This window comes from Canis lupus, chromosome 8, assembly GCF_048164855.1.
Source record: "Canis lupus baileyi chromosome 8, mCanLup2.hap1, whole genome shotgun sequence".
Classification (NCBI taxonomy): domain Eukaryota; kingdom Metazoa; phylum Chordata; class Mammalia; order Carnivora; family Canidae; genus Canis; species Canis lupus.
The window spans coordinates 18,364,340-18,387,490 of NC_132845.1; the positions used below are offsets into that span (position 1 = coordinate 18,364,340).

General features: G+C 39.4%; 1 pseudogene; it reads right to left on the bottom strand.

The window, feature by feature from the left end:
- Positions 1-14,618: 14,618 nt before the first annotated feature.
- LOC140637743 (guanylate-binding protein 7-like) lies at positions 14,619-22,691 on the bottom strand (annotated as a pseudogene).
- Between the last annotated feature and the right edge of the window lie 460 nt (positions 22,692-23,151).

The following is a 23,151-nucleotide window of genomic DNA, read 5'->3' on the forward strand; positions in this document are numbered from 1 at the left end:
ATCATTTTAACCCTCTTTGATTCTTAAACCATAGTTACCTTTAGTTCTTTAAGCATACTCATAATAGATGCTTTGATATATTTGCCTGTTAAATGAGATATTTTCTGCTCATGGCCCAAGAGATTGTTTCTATTAACTTATTTTCCTATGATTAGGCCAACTTTTCTGTTTCTTTGCATGCCTCCTAACTTGTTTTGAAAACAAGACATTACAAATAATATAATGTTGTAACTGTGGATTCCATCATCCCCTCAAGAGATTGTTGATGGTTTTATACTTTGTTTACTGACTTCCCTTGGACTAATTCTGTATTGTCTGATGCCCTTGCCATATGTGATGGCTCATGGCTCTGTTCGGTTATATATAAAAATATTTTTCAGTTAGTTTTTGAGATAGACTTCCAAAAAGTCACCTCTGAGGCAACAGAGCTTATTGATGAGCCAGTGCTAGGTTAGAATTTATACTTGGGGTGCCTCGGTGGCTCCAGTGGTTAGGCATCCGACTGGATCTCAGCTCAGGTCTTGATCTCAGGGTCCTGAGTTCAACACTACTTAAAAAAAAAAAAAAAAAAAGAAAAGAACTTATACGTAAACGTCTTGAGCCGACACCTGGTTTCAGAAAGCATTATTTCTGCAATCTGCAAGGCCTCACTCACGTTCAGCTAGGTGAATAAAGGAAAGTAAGTAAACAAAACCAAGGATGTGTGTTATGGGGCCACTCTGAGCCCCCGGGGCTCATTCCTACCAGGGTACTATAAGTGAAATTCAAGAGGTCTCAGAGAATGCCTCAAAGCACAGTGGATCTGGTGGAGGGAGAGTCATCAGTGTAATAGAGTTTGATAATATGGGGATTAGGCCACCTGCTCGTGAAACTCTGTTTTGTCCTGTAGCCACCCAAATAAACTTGAGATTTGGATGGTCTGACGGTATGTAGCTCATGTAGTATTTTTTAATGCTTTTTAAAATATATTCATTTATTTGAGAGAGCGTGTGTGAGTTGGGGGAGGGGCAAAAAGAGAAGGATCAAGAGAATCCTCAAGCAGACTCCCCCCTGAGCATGGAGTCTGACATGGGGTTCATTCCAGGATCCCGAGATCATGACCTAAGCTAGAATCGAATTGGATACCTAACTGACTGAGCCACCCAGGTGCCCCTCTCATTATAGTTTTGATTTTCATTTTCCTGATGGTCAGTGATGATGACCACCTTTTCATGTGTCTGTTGACCATCTTGATGTCTTTTTTGGAGAATTGTCTGTTCATGTCTTTTTAAATTGGAGTATTTTTTAATTGTATTATTTATTTTTGGGGTATTGAGTTGTATATGTTCTTTATATATTTTGGGACAGTGGTGTTAGGAAAATTTGTATTAGGCCTCTAGTCCTGTGCTGGATCCCCTGAAGTGCTGCCTGGGGTGGGGGCTGCATGCCAGGGTCCTGGGGCCTGGCTGGGCACAGCACACGATGGCTGGGCCCCCAGGCTGGGTGTGGTGTGGCAGCCTTGCAAGGCTGTGGCTGTGAATCTAGCATCCGGGCATGGCCCACAACAGTGGATGGGGGTGCATGGCTGGGTGTGGGGCTTAGTACTTGGGTGCTACATGTGAGAGCAGCTGAGCACCCAGTGGCCAGGGAGGGGCCGGGGGTGGGGCTGGTGGTTAGGTGGGGAGAGGGGGGCAGCCCTCAGCTCTAACAAAATTGGCCCTGAGCCCTGGGCCTAGACTACAGTTGCCACCACAGCCCCACCTCCGGCACCTGGCTCTCTGTTTATGCTGTGGGGAGGGGGAGGAAAATGTCATCTGCCAGTTTCCTGTTTTCTTGGAGAAGTCCCCCAGCACTCTCTGAAATCAGAACAGATCTGTTTTCCCTTTGCCCAGGGATTGTGTCCCTGGGTGGGACCTGGCTTTCAGTACCCCCACCCCCGCCCCAGACTCACCTGGTGCTGAGTTAGCTAACTTTTAAAGCACCAGGCTCCAAGCCCCACTGGTTTCACAAACTCCCAGGATACTGTCTCAGCTATCTTTGCCTATCAGTTTTGTGGAGAAAGACAAGCCTTCCAGTCCTCCAAAGCCCAAACCCTTTGACTCTGGTGGGCCCTCTCTCTCTCTCTCTCCTCCACCTTTTCTGTTTTCTTTTCTCTACCAACGACCTGCTTAAGGAGGAAATAAAATAGGCTGGTAAAGCAAGTTAGCAGTCATTTTTCACTATTTAGCTTTCTGCTGAGACTTACAACTTGGTAGTCTCCTCCTGTGTTACAGGAAGCACTTCAAAGTATTTTTATTTTTTATTTCTTTAAGATTTATTTATTTGACAGAAGGAGAGCACAAACAAGGGGAATGGCAGAGGGAGAGGGAGAAATAGACACCCTGCTGAGCAGGGAGCACAACACTGGGCTGATCCCAGGACCCAGAGATCATGTCCTGAGCTGTAGGCAGACACCCAACCAACTGAGCCACCTCGGCGCCCCCCTAAGTATTTTTATAAATGTACACATTTTCCTCTATGTCAAGAAGATGTTACAATAATAACCTTTGTTTTACACGCTGATTCTATTATCCCAGTAGTTAGTCTGCTGAGAGAGAGAAGGAGGCCATATGTAAATTGTGAGTTTCACAAATGGTGCGCAGACACCCTTGCTTTGGGAACACTGGGGCACGATATTCTACAGGTAGACAGAGACCTGGAGCTGAAACTGAAGAGACATTTTGAGGGCTCTGGAGCTTTGGTGACATTTTGTAACAAGTAGTAGCCACCCATTCCATCACATTTTTCTAAATCATGAAATGCAATGGGGGATCCCAGTGGAAGGAAGTGCCTAGAGAGAGTCTGCAAAGGCCCCTTGGGGACAGTAGTTCAGTTGTCCTTGAACACTTTTATGCAGTCTACTAAGACCAATTAAGTCACGTCACTTTTCTGCACAAAATCTTAAAAGCTTCTGATTGCAGCTAGAATAGTGGACTCTATCCATAGAAGGCCTGTAAGATCCTACAGAGGAGATTTAAAAATCATGTGCGTATTATTCCCTAATGGAAAAGCAAGTGATTTCCTAGAATTGAACCTGTTCTGAAAATAGCTCTTCATTGCTTTCAGTTTCAACCTTGGTTACAATTGTAGGAAGGACTGTGTAAGTGAACTTGAATGACCTCAGAGATGGTTTTTCTGGCTCAAAACCTTTATATGAGTTTATTTGAAACATATGACTATCTAGTTCAAAGTGTTTAAGGGATTACAGTGGACAGGAAAGTCTGTGAGAAGTTGATAACAAGGGCAGAGTTTAGGTGCAGCTCCCGGGTAGCAGCAACAAACAGATGGCTTCCGTTGTGCCAGCTTTCTGTCTGACTCCTTGGAGTTTCCCCAGTGAGATAGTGACAAAGCAGCATGTTGTGTCTAAGTCTGTATATGGGCGTATGTAAGAGAAGTGCATGGATGAGGAAAGGGAGGGTGGAAAAAGTTCAGTTTGTTTTAGGAGGAGGGGCAGAAAAGGTATAGAACAAAGGTCTCTTGAATGAAAAAGCTCCAAGCTAACAAAAATAAAATTTCAAGGGGCACCTGGGTGGCTCAGTGATTGAGCATCTGCCTTGGTTCAGGTTGTGATCCCAGGGTCCCGGGATCGAGTCCCTCATCGGGCTCGCTGCAGGATGTGTCTCTGCCTCTCTCTCTGTGTTTCTCATGAATAAATAAATAAAATCTTTAAAAATAAATAAATAAAAATTGAAATGTTTGATTTTGGGAGAAAAGAAAACATACTATCAATTATACTTCAATAATAAACCTTGTTTAAAAACATAATGACTCATCGAATTTATAGGAAGAGAAAACAGAATGGTTCCCAGAGGTTTGGGGGAGGAGGAAATAGAAGTTTTTTAATGGATATAGTTTCAATGTTGCCAGATTTAAAAGTTCTGGAGATCTGTTACATGAGAATGTGTATAAGCTACTGAACTGTATAGTTAAAAATTAAAAAAAAAAAAAAACAAGAAATAACAATGACTGGAAGTATATACAATTGGGAAGGAAAAAGTTTGTTTGTCAGGAGCAAGCACGTAGATAGCCTTCAGCGTTTTAAATCTTTGTACAAATAAGCTGGTCATTTCAGGAAGCTGTGGAATAATTTATTGTCAGGGCTGCTGATACAGCCAGGAATCCTCACTGGGCTATATCCAATTCATTCTCCATTCAGTCATCGCAGCAGTTTTTAAAAACTACCAATTAAGTCATGTCTCTTTTCCACACAAAATCTTAAAAGCTTCTGATTGCAGTTAGGATGGGGTTCAGTCTCCATAGCAGGCCTGGGAGATCCTCCAGTCTGGTTCCTGCCTGCCCACCTCAATGTGTGAGGACTATCTCTCCTTCACCACATGGGTCGTTTTTCAGGTACCAAATACAGAAGTCTCTTCCCTAGTAAGCAAATAGGCACAGTCTTCTGCCTGAAACTCACTTCTCTCATATCTCTCCTAGTTGCGCTCTTACAAATTCTGTGCTCTGTAGACTCTAGAGATTCTATTATCTGTTAAGATTTTATATTAACAGTTTGTAATATTGTCTGTATTTTCTCCTTTCCTTGGGGAAGGATCACTGACTGATTAATCTATATCAGGGCTCCTTTCCACATGTACTTTTGGTGCCCTGCAATATTATTCTACAGTGCTTGTCAGAAGTTCAAAGCCTCATTTGTTGGTATGACAATTTGGTTATGTTTTATTTCTAGATGAAAAACTGCTTGAACATAGACACCAAGGCTGTTTTGCTAAGTACAAACTCCTTGATCCCGCCTATACTGTGCAGGAAATGGTCTCTATATATTTATTGAAGGGCTAGATGCAATCGTGTTTAGAGGCGCCTGCTTTGGTGTTAGTAAGGACTATGATTGAGTTTGATGCATAGCCTCCTGGCTTTTTGATCTCAGGAGATAAACTATGGAAAATCCATCCCATAATGCTGATAAATGACTTCATGTATGTGAGCTTGTATTACTAACCTATTTGGTGTGACATTCTTGTCATCCTTCTCATTGTCATCATCATCATCATATCTTTGTAATCAATGAGTCATTAATCCAAAGATTAATCTTATCTTTATGAGATAAATATGTTGTACCAGAGGCAGTAAGTTTAGAGGCCTTCCTTAGATTTGTTATATAGTTCCAGTGAAATGGAAGTTTTGGATTTCATTCGGAGTTCAATTACTTAATATTATCCTAAGAAGGTAAAAAGGAGAATTACAAGAACCTTTGACATGTGGCAATATTTTGAACTAGACATTTTGAATGTCAAAGTATTAAAAATACTTCACATCAAAATATTTTAAAATTTGATAAAATTGGGTAACATTTTTACCCATTGATAAATCAACAAAAAAACAGAGACCGGGAGGATTTATGGCATGAGTTAGTGAGTTGGCTCGTGTTACCATTATCTTCTCCATCAAGACTCAGTAAATTAAACATAATTTGAAACAAAGAAGACCTCTTCCTTTTGTCAAGTGGCCCCTCCTTCTATGCTTTCATCCAGCCCTTATGGCTGCTTAGACCTTGGAATACCTATTATGAGACCAAGATGTGATTGAATAGAGATGGTTTTATTTATGCCAGCTCAGTAGTACCCAGTGGTGATGATTTTGCCCCAGTGGTGATCTTTGGCAAAGTCTGGAGTCATAATTGAATGTTGCAGCTGGATTGGTTAGCAGAACAGGTGCAACTGGCATCAGATAATTACAGGCCAGGGTTACTGCTAAACATCCTATAATCACAAGGCAGCTCTCACAATAAAAAGTTATCCAAAAAAAAAAAAAAAGTTATCCAGCCCCAAATCAAGAGTGCCAAGGCTGAGAAACATTTTGTAGTGCTTTAAAAGAATAAATAAACTCCTGCTGCACACAATAAGGATAACTGGTCACAGGGGCACCTAGGTGGCTCAGTCAGCTAAGCGTCTGACTTTTGATTTAGACTCAGGTTGTGATTTCAGGGACGTGAGATCAAGGCCCGCATTGGGTTCCACACTGGGCATGGGGCCTGCTTGAGATTCTCTCTCTGTCTCCCCTACCCTGCCCTGCTATACTCTCTCTCTCTCTCTTAAAAAAACAAGGGACGCCCCGGTGGCCCAGAGGTTGAGCATCTGCCTTTGGCTCGGGGCAGTATCCCGGGGTCCTGGGATCGAGTCCCACATCAGGCTTCCTGCATGGAGCCTGTTTCTCCCTCTGTCTATGTCTCTGCCTCTCTTTCTCTGTGTCTCTCATGAATAAATAAAATCTTTAAAAAATTTTAAAAAGAATAACTGTCACAAACATAATGTTGAGCAAAGAAGTCAGAAAAGAGTACATTAAGTTCTTTTATATGAAATTCAAAAACATTAAATTTTGCTTGGTGATAGAAGTCTAAGTTTTTAACATTGGGGAACCAGAATGAAGGAGGATTAACATAGACTACATTCCCAAATACATTTGATTCTGTTTTCAAGTGTATTCTATTGCTTTATTTCTAAATGCAGACCCCAGAGGCACACTCAGAATTTTATTTTTGTTAGATGTAAGCCTGTCCACATGGATCTAAAACTAAGGAGTTAGGCTAATAAAAGTTTAACTGCTAAACATCCTCATTCTTTCATGAATAAGATTTTATAATAACAATTTGTTATATTGTCTGTATTTTCCTTTTGAAAGGAATTTCTCTCATTAGAACAAGAAGGATGCTTGCAAGAGGAAGCTTGGTTTAATCTAGAAAACAAGAAGGATACCACCCCTTTCCTGATATTCACCCATTATGAGGGTAAATACTTGGCTGTTATGTTAGGTCAGAGGACAATATCTGTAAGATGATTTAGCCAAAATGATGCTACTGGGAGAGAACTTGTAGTCTGAATTAATTCTCACATATGTTAAAAGAAAAATGAGAACTTCTAACCTGATATAGAAATCTGATAGAAACTCTTCCAGGTAGGAAAACATGAGAATTTTCCTTATGCTGTGTGGGTTCAGGCTAAGAACTGTGAACTCAAACTTACACATCACCATTCTAGCATATGTGTCCAAGGGATGTAGTTAGAAGTCAGCATATTTTAACTGTACTGAGAAGAGTCATACAGGCTTTTGCTTTGGGAGACACTGGGAGGCAGCTGTTCTGGTTTTGTCTAGTGTTTCCTAGAACTAGCTGAACGTTATGGTCGCTGAGCAGGAGCGTGGGTTGTTTAAAAATACCGCTACCTGGGGCACCCTTCCAGCTGATTGTTCTATAGTTTTTTGACAGTGTCCTGGGGGAATAATTGCTCCAGTCTGATTCAATTAAATTTAGGTAAGAACGATTTTTGAGGCCAGTTTTTGGGGTTCTGAGTGCAGGAGGGCTCTTAACTCTTTTTCTTTTTCTGGTTCTCTCTGATGAACTAACTGGCCTATGTTTCTTTTAACTAAGCTTGTTGCTTTTAATTAAGAGAAGTATATAATTTCTTAATTGATTACCACCCAGATTACCATTGGTTTTGTCCTTAGGCTTAGATTCCCCTACAGTTGGTTCCAAATAAAGTCAATTCCTCTAGGGGAGAGCTTCACAGTCTTTTTTATTATGACTTCCCTCCCTCTAGGCAAAATCTCTGAGCTGTAGTGGGGAGAAGTGGCCCACTTCCTTCTGAGTAACACCTTTACTTTAAAGCAGCATGCTGGGCTTCCTGTTTTCTCACATTGCTCTCCTGAAGTGGAACCTCTGCCCTATGAGTAAGCTATGCGGGTGTGATCAGGACTCCAGTATTCTCTGCCTGCTTCACTTGCCATAGGTCTTCCACCCAATGAATGGGGAACAGGGAGAGGAAGGGAGCCCCTCACTTTTTGACTGCACTCACCAGGAAATTAGCCTTTGCAATTTAGAGCTGCAGGTGATGAAAATGCTGGTATTCAGCCCCTCCCAGTGTGCTCTGTTGTCCCTTGACTGGAAGCTGAGGGTAGAGAGATCCTTGCTTTCTTGGCCATATCTACTGAAAGTGGAGATTCTATCCTGCTGAGCTGGGAGGGGTGTGGAGAGAGTGTGAGTAGTGGCTCATGTGCTATGGACCCTCACTGTTCTTTCCAAACTTAGTAAAAATTCTCAAATAATTATTTGCTCTATGTCCCTAGGGCAGTTTCCAGAGACTTTCAATAGCTGCTTTTTAAACCATTTGTGCCAGCATGATTGTTTTGCTGGGGAGTGGGTCTGTGAAACTCAGTGTCATTCCAGAAGTTGAATTCAACCATTTTGAAAAATAGGTTTAGTGTAGTAGTATCAAGGACAGAGAAAGATCTTTTCCTGTTTTACAGGAAATGACTTGACAGGCCTACAGCTGGAAACAAAGGTGATAAATGTTTGCCAGTCTTAGTTGAAGGAAGACCCAGCTCTTGCCACCAGTCACCTCCTTCCCATAAGCACAGCTGGGACCACTGCCCTGTATCCAACTCCCCTATCATTTTCCAGGAACCACAACAGTATCATCAAAGTACTGCCACCAAGTGTCCACGAAAAAGCAGTTACCTAAAAGATGTAGCTAGATGATGTTTTTCAGGAGTTGCTTTGCGACTTTTGTCCTTAGGGCCTATTTTTGTTCCAAAATATGATTTATCATTATGAAATCCATGTCTGTTCCTCAGTTCTTCACTCCTTGCTAGGCAGTGCTTGGAGACTAATGGACAGAAAGTAAAAGAAACTTCTAAGTCTCCCTTCTCCCTTTCCCAATTCTCACAAAATGAGAGAAATAAATATAAGATGCAGCATGTGTGTGCAAAAGAATACCGTGTCTTTTGGAAGTATTCAGCAAAATCACAAATATACTATATTTGTGATCACACAAAAATACTATATCTTGGCATGCTTTGACCCTTATCCTGGAAAGTGGAATATAGCAGTCATTCTGCTGCTTTAAAAGCCTGGATTAGAATGTCTTGGACAGGAGCTTTGGAGTAAGAAACAGAGTTTATAAACATGGCAATAGAAACTAATACTTTCCCTCTTACATCCATTCCCCAGTACTTCCTTCACAGCAAACAACTTCATGCCCTGTGAATGTCAAGCAAGCAAGAAATAGGCATTATGATATTTGCTCCAAATATATTGGCTTTTGTGTTTAATGACCTTGGTTAGCATTGCATTGGTCAAACTGAAGAATAAACATACGTTTCATGATGATAAATCATATTTTGGAATATGAAAACTCTCAATAACTTTTAAAGGATTAAAATCATACAGTATACATAAGAAAATTAGATTAAAAATTAACTTCATAAGAAATTCCCTGACATAAGAAAATTAGATTAAAAATTAACTTCAAAAATCCATGAAATGATGCACCTCAGTGGCTTTGTTGGTTAAGCATCTGCCTTCAGCTCAGGTCATGATCCCAGAGTCCCGGGATTGAGCCCCTCATTGGGCTCTCAGCTTAGTGGGGAATCTGCTTCTCTCTCTTCCCCTCACCCTGCTCGTGCTCACTCTCAAAGAAATAAATAAAATCTTTTAAAAAATCTATGAAATACCAAATATTTGGAAATTAAGTAAGGAAGCCTATATAACTTTAGAGGTAAAAGTAAAATCACAAGGGTAAATTAGAAAATACTTTTAAAATAAAGTATATCAATATTTGAGGAATATAATTCAATCAGTTATTACAGAGAAATTTGTAACTTTAAGACTTCATGAAATATAAAAGGATTAAAATCACTGATCAACTTATGTCCTAAGGAATAAGATGAAATTAAATACAATGCATATAGGAGGAAGAAAATTATAAAACAGAAAATATGGAGACAGAAGACAATTTAAAAGAACCTGAAATTTTCTTATTTGAAAACATAAACTCAAATAGTTAAGAATTATAATTTAGAGCTTAGAATGGTCAATAAAAAGTGGAGAAAACACAAATCACCAATATTAGGAATAAAAGTGAACATATCATGAGATATCCTGCATCACTGTGAACCTAATAGAGAAACTTCATGAACATCTTTATGGCAATACAGTTGGTAACCTAGATAAATAGACAGATTCCTTGAAAACTCTAGCTTAACAAAATTGATGCAAAAAGAAAAAGCATTTGAATAGCTGTATATTAACTAAAATTAATTTCAGAATTAAATACTTTGTCAGAAAAAAAAATAAATAAATAAATACTTTGTCAGGAAAAAGTTTGACAAAGTGAACTCAGCTCAGTGAACAGATAGATTTATTGGTGAACATTATAAAATTTTGAAGGAAAAATAAAATTAATTGTATGCTATCTTTTTCAGAAAAATGCTGCAAACATTTCATAAGCCATTTTATGGGGCCAGCATAAACCTGACCCCTAATTATGACAAGAACATTACAAGGAAATAAAATTAGACTTCAAGCCTCTGAAGCACATACATACGAAAATCCTTAACAAAACATTTGCAGTTTAAAAACAGCAATATAAATTGAGGGAATCATGACCAAGTGGAGTGTTCCCAAGAAAACAAGATTGATTTTTCATCCAAAAATCAACAGATGCAATTCACAAAATTAAGAGAATAGGGAAGAAAACAGATGGAGAAAAAATATTTTACTAAGTTGGCACATAACTGAGAAAGCATGAAAACCCGTAGGCAAATTGGAAAAGAACACTTTCTAAGATGGATAAATGGTATCTATGAAAACCTGAAATGAATATTCTACACCACAGTGAACTATTGAATATTTTCCGTCTATCAGGAGAAAAAATGGATTTTTCTCTCACCACTTTGATTAAACCTAACATAAGAGATCCTCAGGTAATATTAGAAGTCCTCATCAGTACAATAAGGCAAGGAGAACAATGGCATAAAGATTTTTTAAAAGGAAGCAAAACTGTCTTTATTTACAAATGAAGTGATTCTTTTGCCTCAAGATAGTCTCTTCACTTTATCAAAAATATAGTCACTGATAGTCTTTGCATTTCATATTTTCAAACAGACAACAGGAACAGAGAGAGATTGGGGTCTTTTTTAGTCCACATATATCAGGGAAGGGGACACTGAATTTTCTCTCTTATATATCACAGAAAAATACAAGTTGAAAACATTTTCAGAGTGCTGTTTGTCTTTTGACTTATCTTGGCATAATGGATTTATTTCAGTTTTGTGTACTTTGTATATGTTTTGTGTCTTCTTGGTTTTATGTCATGCTTAGAAAGAACTCCACATTTCAAGATTTTTTATTTTTTAATTTTTTTTCCGCACCCTACCTCCACCCAACACACCTAAACAAGATTTTTTTTAAAAAAAGATTTCAGATTTCCAGATTTTATGGTTTCAATCTTCATGTTTAAATCTATAGTACATCTGGAATTTACCTCGCTATAATACATATGAGATCTAATCTCTCTGTTTTCTGTAAGTGGCTAGTAAGTTGCCTTGACAATTTATTGGACAGTTCATTATTTCCCACAGACTTGAAAGCCTTTAAGATAAATAGTTCCTGAAAGTATTTGTTTCTATCTCTGGACTAGGAAAACTGTTCTGCAGCTTTGTGTGCCTCGTTAGGAGCTGGTGCTACACTGGTGGAATTACTGCAGCTCTAGAGGAGGTTTTCATATGAAGTAGATCTGGTTCTTCTTTATTCTTCTTCTGATTTACCCTGACAATTTTTTAAAGCATTGTGAGCATTTCCATTTAAATTTGTATAAAGATGGTAGCCTACCTATCTGCACCAAAACACCTCCTTTTTTTTCTTTTATTTTGTTTTAATGTCAGAACACATTAAATTTATAAATGAATTAGGGAAGAACTGACTTGAAATACACATGTATATATGGTTATGTATATTCTTTTCTTCTTTTGTGATTTCAGAAGCATTCTTGATAGGTTTTTTCCAAGGTAATTTTTTTACTTATATTGCAAATTTGGCCTATTTTCCTAAACAAGCAGTTGGCAAACTTGTTCTGTAAAGGACCCAAAAGGAAATATTCTAGGTTTTGTGAGTCATACAATATTTGTTGTGACTACTCAACTCTGCTGTTGTGGCAGTAAAGCAGCTGCAGCTAGTATGTAACTGAGTAAGTATGGTGATGTTCCAATAAAACTTTATTCAAAAAAACAGGCAGTGGGCAGCCTAGGTGGCTCAGCAGTTTAGCACCGCCTTTGGCCCAGGGTGTGACCCTGGAGTCCCAGGATCAAGTCCCACATTGGGCTCCCTGCATGGAGCCTGCTTCTCCCTCTGCCTGTGTCTCTGCCTCTCTCCCTCTCTATGTGTCTCTCATGAATAAATAAATAAAATCTTTAAAAATAAATAAACAAACAGGCAGCAAGACAGATGTGGCCTGTAGGCTAAAGTTTGCCGCTGTATATTATAAAAAGTTGTTTCCCTTCAAACTAATAAAACTGGCAATTAACCTATCTATGTATGTAAGGCACTGATATATCCTCTAATAGGCACTTTTTATGTCTAACATATTCCTGAGTGCAACTTTTTAAAAGTTGCATCAAACGTTTAAAAACACATCACAATGTGTTTAAAAACACATCAAAAATAGGATGGATCATGTGTCCACATTCTTTAGTTTTGTGAGAGAAAATTTAATCCTAGTGAAACAGTGAGCTCAGGCTCTTCAGACCCTGACCAACAAGTATTGCAGAAACAGGCAGACCTGCGGTTGCTTCAGTGACAAGTGTGTCCAGGTTCTGTGGAATCCAGGGAGTTTTATCCTCTCTAGTAATCTCAATCAAATTTCTGAGATGATTTATTTCTGCACTCATCTCAGATTTCTTCCTAAATCCTTCATTGAACAAATCCTTTGGGATCCTAAGGCAAAGGGTTGTGTGGAAAGGAAAAAGTAAACTTTTGAAAATCCACGTTTTTTTCAAGAGTCACATTTTATATTTAAGAGCTTTGTAAATTGTCTCTATTTTACGATAAAGCTGTTCTTTCTTAGGAGATTGCCAGAGGATAATATCTGAAGCAGAGAATATCTTCTGGGTTTGACCTGGGCAGTCAGAGGAAGTTTCCAACCTTCCCAATATGCACACACCATGAGCACTTTGCTAGGGTGCTGAGCCAGGCATGGGGACAAGTGCAATACTATGTTCCAACCCCACCTGCAGGTTGGGAGGGAGCCATTAGTTCATGTGAACTTATCTTCAGTCCCACTTGGGATAGCATGGTCACCTGTATCATAGAAATAATGGGAACTTATAAGCTGATCAAGGGGAAAGGAGGGAAAATGAATGGAAAATATCAGAGAGGGTGACAAAACATGAGAGACTCCTAACTCTGGGAAACTAACAAGGGGTAGTGGAAAGGGAGGTGGGCGGGGGGATGGGGTGACTGGGTGATGGGCACTGAGGGGGGCACTTGACAGGATGAGCACTGGGGGTTATACTATATGTTGGCAAATTGAACTCCAATAAAAATATACAAAAAAAATAAAATAAAATAAATACTTATAATAATTTTTTTAAAAATCTGATACCAACACTTCTAAATGGGAAGGGAGAGGATTCCCCTGGTGCCATGCAATGACTTAGGCAAGCTATGCAGCAAGTTTAGAAGGTATTCGTTCTCTGTATTTCTAAGCCTGGGCATATCTGATAGTTTTAAGTCAACACAGATCCATGTCAGTGTCTTTGGTGGTAGTAGGGTTTCTGACAATTGACAGTGATCTTGGTAAAGCGCCCTGTTGCTGCTTATATTAAAGACACCTTTTTGGGGTGTCTGGGTGGCTCAGTCAGTTCAGTGTCCCACTCTTGATTTTGGCAGGCCATGATCTCGGGGTTGTGAGATCAACTGCTGAGTTGGGCTCCAAGTCCCCCATGGACTTAGAGCCCGCTTAAGATTCTCTTTCCCTCTCTGATTGCCCTCCACCCCTGAATACTCCCCACTCCTACTTTCTCTCTCTAAACAAACAGACAAACACAACAAAACCTGGTTGGATTATCTACTTGATAATCCATGAAACCCTGTTTAATTTGGGGTCTATGAAAGCATTCTAGAATCCCACCAGCATGGTGACTTGGAGAGGTTATTGATATAGCCTTGGAAGGGCCAAGGTCATCCTGGACTCTCCAGGGTCTCATGTGGAGCTTGATTCAAAGACCTCTTGAAAAGCCAGGAAACAATAATTTTAGTGGATCAAATGCAAGGAATGGCAGTAATGCTTCTCTTTCCCATTTTGCTTTAACTTTCATCCATTCCCTCCTGATGTGCCAGGGCAGTGGCCACCAGGAATTGTGTTTCCTGCTAGGCTTGCATTGATTGAGCTTGTGCTCCCATATCCTTGTCTGTACCCTCAGATCACTGTCTGCTTCTCTCTCCAGTTTCTTGCTTAGTTGGCTCTTGCTTTCCTTGAGGCTTCTTTCTCAAGCCTCTGTCTGCTATTGCTGCTTCCACTGTTTCTCTCTTAGCCATGCTGCCTCCTTCCTGGCTTGCTCCAAATCCCTACGCAGATTTTAGAAAGAGAAAAAAGTAAAAGCTCAGGCCTGAGCATTACCCTCTTGAGATCAGAGACAAAATCAAATTTGAAGGAAAGGGTGGTCACATCATGAAGAGCAGGTTTGAAAATATGATGAGAAAGGCCTTGACTGGCTGATATACAGCTACAACTCTGCTTGTTGTTTTCAGGTTTAAAGAGGGTGCATCCTATAGAAGAAGGGGAAGCTCATCATTTTTTGAAAGATCTTTGGTTGGGCTATAAGAGGGCAATGCAGGAGCTTATCCACCAAAGGGTAGAGTCCTGCTGCCCCTTGCTTGCTATGGCCTTATCCCCACAAGTGAGGGCTTTATCTGCCTGCAGGATGGATTTCTTTATTGCCACATATGACTGCAAAAAGCTCTAACAGATCTCATTTGCCTAAGGAATCAAGAAGGAACAAAGGACCTAGATTTCCACCGGGGTGATTTGTTCCATACAAACAAGACCATTCATGTCATTTTTACTTTTGACATAAAATACTCCATGAGCCCCCTACAAAGTGTCCAACTTCCTTAGCGTGACCAGAGACCCTCTATATCTCCCTCCAGGCCATCCCCCCGGGCCCCTTCCCTCCACTCCACAGGCCACAACCAGTCAGTATTATGTGCATCTGTACAAACCCGTGATCTCTGATGCATTCGTATATTTGCATGTTTCCCTAGGGCTCTTCCCTTTGGATAACATCTCGACCTGAACAGCACATACAAATACTTCAAAGTTTACATCCCCCTCCTCTTTGGAGAAGTTTTCCTGGACTATATGTCCCATAGCAAATGCAGACTCGAATCCATGCTGATGTTCTCCCCTGCTATCTGCTAGATGTGTAACTTTCGGCAAATTATTTAACCTGTTTCTGCCTTTGGGTTCATATCTGTAAAATGAGGGTAATAAGAATAGATGCTTCATAACATTTTTTCAAGGACTAAATTAAAACATCCAGAGAGAGGGCTTAACAGTTCAGTATATACAGTAGTGTATTATTATTACATTTATTACTACCACCAGTGCAGCCCAGGATCACAGGTTATCACTCTCTGTGCAATAGTGTATTTATTTAACTCTTACTTTGATCAGCCTTGAGTGCAAGCATTCTAACTTTACATCATAAATCCTCAGTCATTGGCATAATGACTGTCATATAATTGGATGAAGAAATAAATAATTTCCATTCTGTCTCTCGTGGATTTCAGAAATCCATACTCTTTTTTTGGGAGAATAGGCATTTCCACTCTCCTGAGGAGTAAATAGCAAATAGTGGGCCTTAAAAGTTCACGCAATCTGTCATGATATCCCCATGCTCTTATCACCCACAACTGGTGCTGTGCTTTAAGATTATCTGGAGACCCCTTTGACTCTATTCTGTAGGCTCCGCATGCTCACCTTATTCCTTGCCCTCACTCCTTTCCTGGGCACCTGCGAATAGTTCCATTCAGTCCTTTCCTTTGCTTGCCTGTAGAGCTTGTGCCCTCCAGGAACAGAGAAAGTTCCTGCTGAAATACTTTCTGTTAGGGCCTTTGAAAGCTGATCCAATTTAGCTTGGCACCATTTAACAGATGCCTCTTTGTTCTACAGCAAGAGATCCTCCTTCTTATCCTTATGATTTCCTGCAAGGGAAATATATAGGGATATCACCAGAAGAAAGGAACAGAAGAGGTCAAATTCCAAAGAAATCTACTAGGTGGGTGGACTAACGGCAGTCCTCTTAAGAAAAGCATCCTAGTGAAGCAGCAAGAAGCATACAACTAGAACCAAGAGATTTACTGCCAACTCTGAAAACTCTCTGTAAGACCTTGCTAAAGCTTTCAAACCTCTCTGGGTCTTGGGTTCCTCATCTATGAAATGTTGAAGTTGTGTGATCTATTCTCTATAGTTCTTAGAAGCTGTAGCATCCTGTGATTCTATCTTCAATAATATAATGGCACAAATAAACATAAAGAACAACTTGCTAAGGAAATTAAGTGTCTGGGAATAAGAGTGAGTACATCTAGAGAGGTTGTAGCTCAGGAGTGACTTTAGGGAGTTCAGAAACCATGCCACTGTTCACTAAAGGAGAAATCAGTGCTGGTTTTGCTTGAGAGATCAGAAAGATCCCAAATAAATTTCTCAAGCTCTGAGGGAGAAGATGGAAATAGAGTTCTCTAAAATTCTATCATGAGGATCCACACTACTTTACCCTAAGTAGGAGATGAGCTATAGATTGTGTATGTAGAACTTCAGGCATCATTTTAGAAACGCAAGGATCAGGAAGGATGAATGCTAAGAAAAAGTACCACAAGCTTCTTCTGGAACTCCTGTTGGTCATCCCCAGAAGAGTGCTCCACGAGGACTCCAACAACTACCCCTCACAGTCTTCATGCACATCCAGCAGCTCCTTGAGCATGTCTGTGGGGAGCCTCAGTCGCTAGGCCATCTGCTCGCTGTAGTGGTCAGCTGCCTTCTGCATGGCCACTTAGTTCTCACACAAAGCCAGAGTTGTCACTGCATTCTCCAAGCAAGGCACTGCTCCATGATTGATGGCATCCACATAGGTCACCACTAGAGTCCTCAGCATAAATAAAGCAGAAAACAGGGATAAATATCAATTTCTTACTCAACAAGAACCAAGATTCTGAGATTACAGTTCTTTTATTATTGTTTTAATATTTATTTATTTATTTATTTATTTATTTATTTATTTATTTATTTATGAGAGATTGAGAGAGAGAGAGCATGTGTGAGCTGGGCCGGGGGTGTGGGCAGAGGGAGAAGGAGAGAGAAACTTTAGCAGACTCTGCACTGAGTGGGGAGCCCCATGTGGAGTTTGATCCCAGGTCTCTGAGATCATGACCTGAGCTGAAACCAAGATCAGCCTCTTAAAATACTGAGCTACCCAGGTGCCCTATAGTTTTTTTAATTTTTAAATTTTTTTAAAAATTTCATTTATTAGATGTGTAGCTTTACACATCTAAACTTTTGCACTTCGGAAATAAATTTATAAGTATTCATGACAACTAAAGTAACATACAAATGAAATACTTTAGCTATGGCCACAAACAGTGTTCTGAAAAGGTGTGTTGTCAGTACTGATCCATTGCAAGGATATTTAAAGAAAATAATCGAACTACTGATCAGGGGTCACATGGCAATAACAGAATGCCACAGATTGTACCTAATAGACAACAATGGATTATTAAAATTCTCAAGATGTTGTATACAAAGTTAGTTATAACCCCCCCAGCTTTGCTTTCTTTAATTTTTTTAATCTGAGATTATAGTTCTAAAGTCACACACACCTACTTACTTCTATTATCATCACCTTTATTTTCACTTTCATTTACTCGTTATTGTATTTTTCTCCAGGTCATAACATCGGGTGAAAAAAAGATGAATACCTACCTTCATCTAACATAATCAGGGAAATCTGGGAAAAATTATTTCACATTAACACAAATTAAGATTAAAAGAGGGGAATCCCTGGGTGGCTCAGCGGTTTAGCACCTGCCTTCGGCCCAGAGTGTGATCCTGGAGTCCCGGGATTGAGTCCCACATTGGGCTCCCTGCATGGAGCCTGCTTCTCCCTCTGCCTGTGTCTGCCTCGCTCTCATTAATAAATAAATAAAATCTTAAAAAAAAAGAGTAAAAGAGACCACCAAAATAGACACCCAGGGTAATTCACATAATATTATTTCTAATTCTTGAGATTTCAGTGGATTTTCAGGGACTCAAAAGCTAGTATTTATTTTGGACAGGTTTGAACTCCAAAGTAGTCCCTTTGAGAAAAACACATTATATAGGACTTCCTCTGGGAAGACGATCCACCCAGTCTAGTTAGTGTTGGGTTCTTCTTATATATGGGAACTGCAGATATCAGTGACAATGTTTGGGGTTTTGGAAAGGGATTTGTTAATCCTATGATCAGAGATAATTACTAAAACACATAATCATTTCTATCTGGGGTATGAATATATATAAGTATACACATATATATAAATTGATACAAAGCTGCTGAAGAGTGCATATTATAGTTAGCACATATCAGGTCACAGAGAAATATGATTTTGGACAAGGACACTCACTATTCTCAGTGACCTTGACTTCTTTCCTGAGGGTCCTAGCCCTTGCATGGGTAAAGATAGAAGAACAGAAATTATTTGATTGTTTCTGGAATTCAGGATCCAGTTGATTTTCCAGAATATCCTCAGTATGGGCTAGAATTTCCTTTTTGTGTTTTGGCTGGCTAAAAACAATTCTGTTTTGGGGAGGCGGTAAATATAACATTTTATATACTCCCTGGGTTTGTTGGAATTTTTAGCTTTGGGATTCTAACCTGAGGAAGAGAGAAAACAGAGTTACAGTAAGCACACTCTTGGGACAAGGCAGCTAAAGGTTTTTATGAGTGGGGATTTCTGATCTTTCAAGTATTCTAAACTCAGAACTTCTTTTTACATATTTATACAAATGGCAAATTAAACTCATATGAATGATGTATCACTGGAGAGGAATTTTTTAAATTTTCTTTTTTAATTCAAGTATAAATAACATACAGTGCTATATTAGTTTCAAGTGTAGAATATAATGATTCAACAGTTCTATACATTACTAGTGCTCATCATGATTAGTGTACTCCCAATATCCTTCACCTATTTTACCCGCTTTCCCACCTCCCTTCTTGCAACCACATTTTTCCTCTATATTTAAGAGTCTGGGCTTTTTGTTTGTTTGTTTGTCTTTAAGACATTTAAAAAAATATTCATTTGTTCCTTAAATGCCACATTTTCTTTATCTATCAATGGATGCTCGAGTTGCTTCTATATCTTGGCTATGGTAAATAGCTTCAGTAAACGTAGGGGTGTATACATCTTTTCAAATTAGTGTTTTCATTTTCTTTGAGTAAATACCTGGCAGTGGAATAACTAGATCATCTGGTAATTTTTGAGGAACCTCCATACCTTTTCCACAGTGGCTGCACTACCTTGCATTCCCACCAGTAGTGCACAGGGGTTTCTTTTTCTCCACACCCTCACCAACACCTGTTTCTTGTGTTTTTTTATTTTAGCCATTCTGACAGGTGTGAGGGAATATCTCATTATAGTTTTGATTTGATTTTTTACTGTTCAACATTCATGACTCCCTAAAGAAGTTAAGCTAGCTGATGGCATTATAATTAGGTCAAGACCTTAAAATTGAGGAATAAACAAGATAATTTATTCAATAATTATTTACTAAGTACTTATTATGTTCTGGCACTGGGGATATGTTCAAGGGTCAGAAGATACAGCAGTGACTAAAGCAAAGGGAAATAACCTGTTCTTTGGAATTATATAACTGATAAGTGTTAAGACTACTAATGTATAGGGGATCCCTGGGTGGCTCAGCGGTTTGGCGCCTGCCTTTGGCCCAGGGCGCGATCCTGGAGTCCCGGGATCGAATCCCACATCGGGCTCCCGGTGCATGGAGCCTGCTTCTCCCTCTGCCTATGTCTCTGCCTCTCTCTCTCTCTCTCTCTCTCTATGTCTATCATAAATAAATAAATAAATCTTTAAAAAAAAAAAAAAAAAGACTACTAATGTATAATGAGCTAATGCCAGGCAGGTGAAATCTGGTCTTAATGGAAGGAGTATGGGGAGAAAGGAATGGGTAAAACAAAATAAAACATAACAAAACATACATAAAAGGTTGTGACTGCATCTCACTCCTTACTTGTTTTGAGGATGCTGTGAATCATAACTAATTCAAGGGATCTCAGCAGAAGTTAAAATATTTTCTAAGAGGAACATTCCCCCTTATGTTTTCTATGCTTGAGGGGAAGAGAATTTCTGAGATACCTGCATAGAACCAGGGTAGAAGTGTGGAAAGATGGAAGGATGGTTGATACTACTTCTATATTTGTCATTTTTTCCCACGGAACTCAGTAAGGTGACCTCTGTTTTTCTTATGATTTGTACATGCCCAGCATCAGATGCTCTTTACATTAAACCATAGTTATTAACTTTATAGGACCTGGACATGCTATTCTATAAGGTATTCTGCAACACTAAGGTACTTTGCTCTAACTAGAATTTTCATGAAAGTTAGCTAAAGCCAGTGAGCTCATGGATAAACATTCTGATTTGCCTTTTTTTTTTTTCAATTCAGGTAAAGAAGCAATTATTGTGTGCCTACTATGTTACACATACTGTCCTTGTTGCTGGAAATTGGCAACAAAGAATCAGGTAGGATTTCTTCCTCTACAGATTTTAATTTTAATAGAAGAAAAAAATAAGTAAAGATATAAATAAATATGTTCATATTGTGTTAAGTTTATGTGGAGGGGCAACCTGAGACAGAATGGTCAGGGAAGACCTCTTTGAAAACTGACATTTGTGTAAGGCCTTGAAAGAAAGGAGCAACTGGGTGAAGGAGCAGCAAGCATTGCAGGCAGAGTGAACCATGAATGCAAAGACCTGGAGATAGGAAAGGGATTGCAATTTGCAAGGATAAAAAGGAGGCTGATGTGGCTGTGGTATGACCGTGGTGGAGAAAATACAAAAGATTAATTTAGAAAAATAAGAAAGAGTGGTCACAGTGTGCGTTTGAGGAGTATGGATCTTATGTAAGTATAATGCAGGTTTAAGGAGGGTATTAAAAGCAACTAGATTAATGGTCACTATGGTTGTTTTGAAGGGAATTTACTAGAGAGGGTCAGAGTGGAAATGAGAAGGACATCAGGACAAATAAAAGTATTTCAGGCAAAAGAGGAGGGGACCCAGTCCAGGATGGTAGAATAAAAACAGAGAGAAATTGACAGCTTTGAGATATATTAAGCAAGGGTAACAAGAGGACTGATGTATGAACTGGATGTAGGAGTTAAACTAAGTGAGGAATGCAAGTTTTGAGTCTTGCAACCTTCAGGTTGGAGATACATACTGAGAAGAAGATGAACGAGAAAGCAAGAAGTATGCTTTTGTTTTGCTTTATTTTACTTGATTTCATTTGAGTTTAGGAGTGATCAAGACTTATACTGTGAACATGATAACTTAATTTTTTTAACATGATAACTTTAAGTGGACAGCTTGCAAAAACCCAAAAAAAAATTCAGATGGTTATTTGATCTATGCATCTGAATTTCAGAAGAGATATCGAGGCAAGAAATATCAATTCGAGAGGTATCAGAATAAAAGCAACATTGAACATCCAAAGACTGGATGAGATCATTTTGAGAGGGTATACATGGAAGAGAGAAAAGAACCCAGGGCCACATCCTAGAGAGACATACAATTCAGTGGATTGGATGAAAAGTCAGAGTCTGGTAGAAAGACTGAGTGAGCTAACCACAGAGACAGAAGAAAGTCAGAGTAGTGTGGTGAGGCAAGGAAGGAAAGAATTTCAAGGAGCAGGAAGAAGCAGGGGAGTAAGATGGGTGCAAAGAAACACTGAATCAGGGAAAATGGACGTCATTGGTAAGTATAACAAGAGCATTCAGTAAAGTGTTGGGTTAAAACTAGAGAGGAATTCATTGAAGACAGAGGTAGAAAAAGGAAATTGAGGCTATATATTTTTGCATGAAGAGGAGTAAAAACAAAATATGGGGTGATAGTCATAATGAGATGTGGAGTCCAGGGAGAATATTTAAGATGATAGTTATTGAAGCATGTTGGTTAGTTAATAAGAATACTCCAATACAGCAAACAAAACATGATGTGAAAGACATAACTGCAAAAACTCCACGTGTGGCAGGCTAGAAAAGATGGCTTTAAGAACACTAATATGAGGGGCAGCTCTGGTGGCTCAGCGGTTTAGCGTCACCTTTGGTCCAGGGCCTGATCCTGGAGACCCAGGATCGAGTCCCACATTGGTCTCCCTGCATGGAGCCTGCTTCTTCCTCTGCCTGTGTCTCTGCCTCTCTCTCTCTCTGTGTCTCGCATGAATAAATAAATAAAATCTTAAAAAAAAAAAAGGACACTAATATGAGGGATTTTCCCTCTATATGAAACAGGAACAACAGGAGTAGGAATTGGGAACAGAAAACAATTGGGTTGCAATTTGCTGATAAGAATTAGAACGTGTGTTTCGTAAGAAATTTGAACTCTCCTTTCATGTAGCCCTGGAGAAGTGGTTAGAAACAGATTTCACTTGAAATTGAGCAAATAGCCTCTGTCATAAGACTTTACTCCCCAAGCTTTTTTCTTGCAAAGCAGTACATCAAGTAGGACTTGCCTGTATGAGGCAACCCAGTGCTAGCCACAACCACCACAGGTTGAGAAATCCTGAAAGAATCTTTAACACTTTCCAGTTCACCAACAGCTGTTCATTCTTGTTCTCCACCAACATGTGGGAACAAGCATGATGGCTTATATATGCCTGGAAACCTGAAAACCCCAAAGCTCTCTGTAGAAATAGGATCACAAACTGATTTTCTGCCTCAGGGTTAATCAAAATATGTGTACATCAGCAGGGGGCTGGTGGGACCTTTGTATTTTTATGTGATATAAAATGGAGGATAGCATTAGCAGACCACAGAGAGCTCCCCCCACAATAATCCCTGATGATGATAGTGAAGGAATAGCAGGTATTAGCAGCCTTCAAATTTTTATTTCCATAATAAAAATAAAATTCAAGCAATGCTTATCATGTATTGAGAATCTACATTGCGCTGAGCTCTGTGACACATGCATTGACATACCTGACCTCACCTGTGTTTATAAGACCCTTGCAAGTTTGGGCTTATTATACCCATTTTGCACATGTAGTAAGTGAAGTTCAGAAAGACTGAGAGATTTGCTGAAATTTA